General features: G+C 51.5%; 1 long non-coding RNA gene across 1 annotated transcript; it reads left to right on the forward strand.

The window, feature by feature from the left end:
- The first annotated feature begins 4,351 nt into the window (after positions 1 to 4,351).
- Positions 4,352 to 7,497, forward strand: LOC140599840 (uncharacterized). The gene is made up of 4 exons (XR_012002823.1): positions 4,352 to 4,464; positions 4,937 to 5,020; positions 6,134 to 6,302; positions 7,360 to 7,497. It is a non-coding gene; the product is annotated as an uncharacterized lncRNA (long non-coding RNA).
- The last annotated feature ends 525 nt before the right edge of the window (positions 7,498 to 8,022 follow it).

Here is an 8,022-nt window from a genome sequence, read left to right on the forward strand (position 1 = left end):
TCCCAGCACCAGTTGCTGAAGAATGTCGATTCCTTTAGTGAACACCTTCTTACATATGGTATTGTAGAAGACAGTTAGCAGGAGGGCAAAGTTTCTCCAAAGTGGTCCACATGTTTAGATGTTCTTATGAGTGGAAAGGGAATGATACCCTTTCCCTCAAATTTTTATCTACGCTCTAGATAGTTACCAGAACCAGTGCAATGCTGGTTTCAGGAGTAGAATTCCGTGATTCATCACTTACATTTAATACCCAGTGCTCATCACAACAAGTGCCCTCTTTAATACACAACACCCATCTAGCCCATCCCCCACCCACCTTCCTCTATCTCTTGTCATTTTTATCTCTATTTAATAGAGGTAAATAGAGATATCTGCATTTAATAGTCTCCTATGTTTTGTGTCTTTTTTTTTTCCTTTAGTTTGTTTCCATTTCTCTTTTATCTTCCTTCTTCCGGCCTTTGTTCATTTGTTTGTTTCTTAAATCTCACATATGACTGAAATCATATGGTATTTGTCTTTCCCTGACTGACTTATTTCACTTAGCATAATACCCTCTAGCTCCATCCACATGGTTGTGAATTACTCAGTCTTTTAATGACTGAGTAATATTCCATCGTGTGTATCTATCACATCTTCCTTTTTTTTTTTTTTTTTTGTTTAGTAGATTTTTTTCATTTGTTCATGAGAGACACACAGACTGAGGCAGAGACATAGGCAGAGGGAGAATCAGGCTCCCTGCAGGGAGCCTAATGGGACTTTTGATCTCAGGACTCCAGGACCAGGATCTGAACCAAAGGGGTCACTCCACCAGTAGCCACCCAGGTGCCCCTATACCACATCTTCTTTACCCATTCATCTGTCAATGTACATTTGGGCTCTTCCCATAGGTTGTCTATTTGTTGATAATGCTGCTATGAACATTGGGGTGCATGTACCCCTTCCAATCTGTGTTTTCGTGTTCTTTGGGTAAACACCTACTAGTGCAATTGCTGGTTGTAGGGAAGTTCTAGTTTTAACCTTTTGAGGAACCTCCATGGTGTTTTCCAGAGTGACTGCACCAGTTTTCATTCCCACCTAGTTTGCAAGAGGGTTCCCCTTTCTCTGCATCCTCTCCAACACCTGTGGGTTCCTGTGTTGCTAATTTTAGCCATTCTGACTGGTGTGAGGTGATATCTCCTTGTGGTTTTGGTTTGTATCTCCCTGAATAGGAGTGGTGTTGAGTGTTCTTTCATCCTTTCCAAGGATGTCTTCCTTGGAAAAGTGTCTATGCACATCTTCTGCCCATGCTTTATTTTTAAAAGATTTATTTCTTTATTCATGAGAGAGAGAGAGAGAGAGAGAGAGAGAGAGAGGGAGAGAGAGCTCGAGCGCACTGAAGAGCAAACAAGCTGGGAAGGGGCAGAGAGGGAGGGAGAGATTCTTCAAACAGACTCCCACCTGAGTGTGGAGTTCAAAGAGGGGCTGGATCCAGGACCCTGGGAAATATTGGTCTTTGTGTTTTTGAGTTTTCTTTTTTGTATTAACATAGGGCATGTCTTTTTGGAGGAGTGTGGGAAGAACTGGTACTAATTCTTTGCACAATTTTTGGTAGAATTCATCTGTGAAGATATCTGGCCTGGAGCTTTTCTTTGTGGGTAGAGTTTTCATTACAAATCCATCTCTTGGGCAGCCTTGGTGGCTCAGCGGTTTAGTGCCACCTTTAGCCCAGGGCATGATCCTGGAGACCCGGGTACAAGTCCCACGTCAGGCTCCCTGCATGGAGCCTGCTTCTCCTTTTGCCTGTGTCTCTACCTCTCTCTCTCTCTCTCTCTGTGTGTCTCTCATGAATAAATAAATAAATAAATAAATAAATAAATAAATAAATAAATAATTAAATAAATAAAATCTTAAAAACAACAACAACAACAACAAAAAACAACAACAACAACAACTTCCATCTCTTTTCTTATTATAGGTCCTTTTGAATTTTGCATTCTTTTCCTTCTGTTTCAGTAGTTTGTATCCTTCTAGGGATGTGTCCATTTCAATGTAAATTCTTTAATTTATTGGCATACAATTATCCGTAATAAAAGAGTTATATTCCCCAAAAGAATGGTCATAATGTTCATTTTTGTGTTTCTGAAGCTTATAATAGGATAAGATATGTTACCATGTTGAGGGTGCTGAGGAGTCCCATGGGGAGGAGGCCTGTGGCACTTGCTGAGCCTGGCATTTCCTCCTGAGCACATAACCTGCTCCCTCCACTCACCCTGGCACAGCCAAGTTACCCTCCCACAGGAGCAGCAGTCACAGAAGCCACCTTGGCTATCCCAGCCAGCAGCTTCCCTCTGCTAGCACAGCACAAGCTAATGGGCTCTTCATGTACAAAGACATGCCACATGGGAGCCCTATGCAAAGGAGACACTATATCCATTTGATAGAAAAGGAAATGAAGTTTCAAGAACAGATACCATTGCTATAGGGCTCCCAGATTGTCAGAGGCCTGCTTACTTGAGACCCCACCCTCTTTCCTTCTCAGCAGAAGCTGAGTGGAGAGCAGGGCTCTGAATAGGCTCAGGAAAGTAGAGTGATTTAGAGAACAAGGCTGTAGGCCCACGATGGGATTCGCAGGCAGGTGGCAGGGGGTGCAGTCCTCAGAGACACACTGAGGAGGATGCAGGGCTGGGGGTGTTAAGGGACACTGTCAGCTGGTCCTGCCTGGGTGGCTGTGCCATCTCAGCAGCTGGGGGGAAAAGACCCAATAGGAGGTGGGAGGTGCGCTCTGGTGCCCGCAGTACCCCCGCAAGCCTGGTGGCAGAGGTCACTTCCCCTGCTATCTGCACCCAGTGTCCTGGTCTGAGGCATGAAGGAGGTGACTGAAGGCACCAGACAAATGAGGGGATGTCCAGTTGAATGTGGGTGTCAGGTAAGGAGGGCACGTGCTGTAGCAGGAGGATGTTCTGCGCAATGTCTGGGACCGACTTACCCTAAACGATGGTCTCTTACTTATCTGATACTGGCTGTTAAGTGGGCAGCCGCCACGGTTATTACGGATAAGGGCCGGGACGTTGGTGCACAGATGGGGAGTCAGGGGCCCGGGAGCTGGGCCTAGACCCCTGGCCAAGACTCACCTCCTTCCCATGGGCTGTGTCTCCCTGTGGCCCAGGGCCCTGACAGGCGGGGTTGAGGGTGGCTCTGAGGGAAGAGCCTGCCTTCACGATGCTGGCCAGCAGGCTGGTGAGGGGCTGGGGACACAGGGAGTCCTTGAGCTCATGCTGGGTGTCCCCCACCCGAGAAGGCAGGGCTGGGAGGGGCTGTCAGCATCTGCCCCGAGCACCTGTCTTTAAATCTGGTGGAGTCTGCTAGAGCTACTGGGCTGAAATGGCTGGGGGGGGGGAAGGGAAATGGGGATGGCTGGGGGAGGGACACCTGCACAGACCCCTGGAGGGTGGGGGATGGGGTGGGGGATGGGATGCTCATGGCCTAGGTGCCTCCCCGAGCTCTCAGGTGCAAGGATGTCTCTTCCATGTCCACATCTGGGGCAGGGTGGGGGCATCATGGCAGCTGTGCCCTCCAGCCACCTTGCACTCAGCTAGGAAAGCTCTGTGTGGGGGGAGGGGAAGAGAGATAGTGTGAAGCCTCTCCTCCCCCCACTTCTCCACAAACTGGTGGTGTTTGTGGTAAACCAGGGACCTGGGGAGGTGGCCTACAAGAGGAGCAGGAGCCGGCAAGGTCAGATGCGAGGTGTCCCGCCTGCATAAAGGGGGTGTGAGGGTGTCTCAGCAGCTGCCTTGCCATGACCTCCTGGGCCCTCCTGCTCCTCGCCTCAGTGCTCCTGGCCACCCCAGGTAAGGACATTCCCCATGTGATCCTGGCAGCTCCTCTTTAGCTGAGGGTAGGGACAGTTCTGGAGAGTGATTTGGAAATGATCACCTAATATGAAGTCTTTGCGGAAGGCAAGAGGGAAAGAAAGACAAGCTTGGGAAGGGAGGAGATTTTTTTCATTTTAGTGCAACTGAAAATTACACGCGTGTTTGTGTGTGTGTGTGTTTGTCTGTGTGTGTTTGTGTGTTTTGAGAGAGGGAGAGAGAGAATAGAGATAGAGGCTCTGGTAGACAGAAAGGTTTGTACAGATGGTAATGTTGGAGAGATACTATCTTCTCTTCCCGTTTCCAGAAAGATCTTAAAAGCATGTCTTTTCACAGAGCCTGGGTTAAGGCAGCCCCAGGGCAGTGTGAGGACAGGCCTCCTGGGTCCCTCTCCAAGCCCCACCCCTGTCCGGGGCTCTGGCCACCTCCTGGGCTCCCCAGCAGCCAGGAGTTCTGACTTCCCCTCCTCTTCCACGTGTGGACAGATGCTGATGCTGTTTCTTCCCCAGGTCTGACCTATTCTGGTCTGATCGCTGAGGACCATGATGACCTGTCCACGGCCGACATTTGTCAGGAAGAGCAGTTCTTCAGGAGACTGGCCCAGGAGGCTGCCCAGGTTCTTTGCTGGCTCCCTGCTCACCTCCCGAGCTCCTCCTCGTTTTCTGCATCCAGGGAGCACCAGGCCATAGCTGCACATGTCTTTCGGTGGGGAGGGGGGACAGAGCAGTGGGCTGAAGACGCTGCTCTTGTGTGCACTTGTGCCTGGCTCAGGGGGGCTACCTTGGTCTGTCTGGGCCCTCCCCTGAGAGGCCCCTCTAGGGTCTGAGCAGAGAACACAATGGGGGGAAGGTGTTGGAATGGAGAAGGTGCAGTGGGTGTGGGCGAGGGGTTCTGGGTGCGTCACTCCGCCAAGCCCACCAGGAAGGTGAGCTCGGGCCAGTCAGCTCGCTGGTCCTAGGCCCTAAAGGACAGGAAGATCATTGGTCATCCTGCTGGCCTAGGAGGATGCAAGGGCTCCTTTCTGAATCTCTGCTCCGGATTCTAGGGGTTTCTGAGAGAGCACTTTGAGGATCTTCTTTTTCTGACAGGGCGACCCGCAGTTCAACCAATGTGAGATTTGTCGAATGATAATGACTTGGCTGAGGACTTGCGTGGGACCGTCCCAGATTCAGGTGATCTTCAGATTTGCGGAACCATCTGAACGTCCATCCAGGGTCATAGTAGGGGCTGGGGGCAGGGCCCAGAGGAGAAGCTGATCCCTGTTTGGGTCAGACCTTCTCAACAGGGTATCTGAGGTCCCCTCCTGTGTCTGGGGAGGGACTACAAAGAACCATTTGAAATTGGGATGCTCTGGGAGCAGGTAAGGATGTTTTCTCTTTCATTGTCAAAGAAAACTTGTAGCCAGGAGAGGTCGGAACCTTTCCCCTGTGGTCGTACTGCATGTGCCCACGGGAGAGCCTATGAGGCTGGATCCAAGGGCATCTGGGTCAGGGTTGATGAACCCCAGATCTGTCACCTCTAGCTGCATGGCTGGGCCAAGTGCTAATGCTTTCTGAGTCTCAGTTTCCTTCTCTGTGCAATGGGATAGATATTAATCCCCCAACCACTTCCTTAATCCTTTGGAAGGAGCTGAGGGGTGGGATGAGCTGAGTTCCCCATCTGGTCCTGAGCAAGTGCTGAACAAGTGGATGTGTTCCTCCCAGGAAACCTCCTTTCACCCTCCCTCCCTCCTTCTCCTCTGTACCCTGACCCTGCTCAGCTTCTGGGTGCTGCAGGGCCCACCCTCAGCCCAGGGCACTCAGCTGTAGCCTTCTCCCCTGTGATGGCAGTAGACGATACTACAAAATGGAAGGTGCCATGGCTCAAAACTCTCTCTCCCCTCACCTTCCCCACCCACCTGAACCTGAGCCCTGCCAGCCCTGGGACCCAGGAGGCTCTGTAGGAAGAACCTGATTGTGGGGGAGCAGCAGGGGGCACTGTGCTCCACATACAAGACCTTGTGCCTGGGGTGATGATGCACCAGGGACTGACACAGGACAGAGCCAACTGTCCTTGTCTCCTGAGCCCCTCCTGGCCAGGCCCGGATCAGGGCCTTGGGACTGGGCATGAGGGCCGATCCAGGTCTCTCCAGCCTCTGCTTCCATGGTCACCTGGCACCAGGTCCTCCTCCCAGCATGCCCACTGTCAGAGGGTCCCAGGGCCAGGAGCTGCTGGGATCTGTGGGGGTGGTTGGGGTAGAGCACAGCTAATTCTTGTCTCCTGGCATGGTGCTGTTGCTGCTTCAGGGAGCCATTGAGAAGACTACAACAGCGGTGTGCTCAACGATTCCAGCGGTGGAAAAAATCTGCAAAGATATCCTCACCAGAGTTTTGTGGAGTGTTGCCAAGTTTTTCCTGAATAGTAATCCCTCCAGGGATATCTGTGTGACCTTCAGGTTGTGCAGACCTCAAGTAGGTGAGTACAGAGGTAACAGCAGGGACCCCTTCCTGGAGGGTCCAGATCTCATCCCCAATTATATGCAACATGGTGTAAAAACATGGAAATACATCTGTCATAGACAAGTTCATAAGCAACTCATACATGTCCCTCTTAGCGCCTTTGTTGTGACACGTTCCTCCCCCCACTGTGTGGAAGTCTGGAGAAGCTGGGCAGGTGGGCTGTAACAAGAATGGTTGCGAAATACTCATGAAGAATCAGGGCTTTTAAAATTTTTAGTAAAAACATTAATTAATCTCTCCATCCATCGTGCGGTTTCAACTCACAACCCTAGAGCCAGAGGCCCAGGTGACTCACTGAGTCAGCCAGGTGCCCCAAGGGATTGGGGTTTTCTCCCAGGCAACCCTGGGTGACATCAGGGCTCCATCTCTGGTCAGCATGCACTTGAGCAAGGAGCTTCACGCCTGTGAACTTGAGCATCCCTACCTGTGAAGGCGATAATAATCCTGATTTCTTCTTTGAGTAAGGCTTGAGTGAGATGATTATGCGTAAGGAGGTTACCACCAAGGAAGTGGCCTCAGACTGGGCTATGCATAGACGACAGAGCCCTAACTGACTCCTGTCCCCAGCCCAGCAGCGGTTCCTGGGAACAGGAACCAGGCACCACCTGGCCCAGGACACCCGGGGCCCGAGAGCTGGGCTCAGGAACCCCGCTGGCACGGAGGGCTCTGCAGCCTCTCCCTCCAGGGCTGCCCAGGCTGTGCCCACAGATCAGGCCAGGGCGGCGGGATCGGGGGCAGGGAAGGGCTCCTGAGTGGCTCTGGCAGCCAGTCTTGCCTTGACTGAGGCTTTGGGACTTGATGCTGGCAGATCTGGGGTCACCTTGTAATGCGAGGTCCCTACCACTTCCTGTCATTGGAGCCTTTGATTTCCATCTCCAGAACCCCAAACCCCCTCAGGCTCCTGACTGGGTTCCAGGATGTAACTCTGGGTGTGATCAGCAGGGGCAGGTGGCTCTAGTGCACTTTTGCAGGGACCCCACACCTGTCACAGCTGTTTCTCCTCCCCACTCCAGGTGTCCCAGGAGCTGGGACCTTACTGCACCCTGGGGAGAAGCCCAGAGTCTCCAGCAAGCACCGCCAGCTCCTGCCTTCCTAAATCCAGGACGGACCCTCCAGTTTCTCTCAGCTAGCTCCTTGCCGTGTCGTCCCCTGGCAGGAGAATAAAATGTCTTGCAAGTTTTTGGCCACAGCTTCTGTTCCTTTGGGGGATTGGAGGGGAGGGGCTCGGAGACAGGCTTGGGTGACTTATGCACTCACTCAGTGAATGTTTATTGCATGTCCCACACTCTGTTCTAGAAGCTGAGGATGTAGCGGGTGGACAAGACAACGTTTGCAGGTTTTCCACATATACATGAGATGCTTATGATGCCCTCACTAGAGATACACACGCCTCTAGGAGCCGGGGACACAGTGAATATACCCCAGAAGCTCTCAGACCAGCGGGGGAGAACAACAGGCTTGTAGTTAAGAGGGCTCTTGGCCCTAAGGAGCTGAAATGCATTCTTTGCTTCTGTTGCTGCTTTGGGAAGTTTAATATTTAGGATTGTTTTGCTTGGGAAGCAATAGAAATCTTTGGTCCTTCAGGCTGAAATGAATAATGCAGTTTATTGGATGAAATCCTTATGCAGTCCATAGCTGGCTTCAGGCACAGGATGATCCAGAAATGAGTAGTGTCA

This window comes from Vulpes vulpes, chromosome 8 (genome assembly GCF_048418805.1).
Source record: "Vulpes vulpes isolate BD-2025 chromosome 8, VulVul3, whole genome shotgun sequence".
NCBI lineage: Eukaryota > Metazoa > Chordata > Mammalia > Carnivora > Canidae > Vulpes > Vulpes vulpes.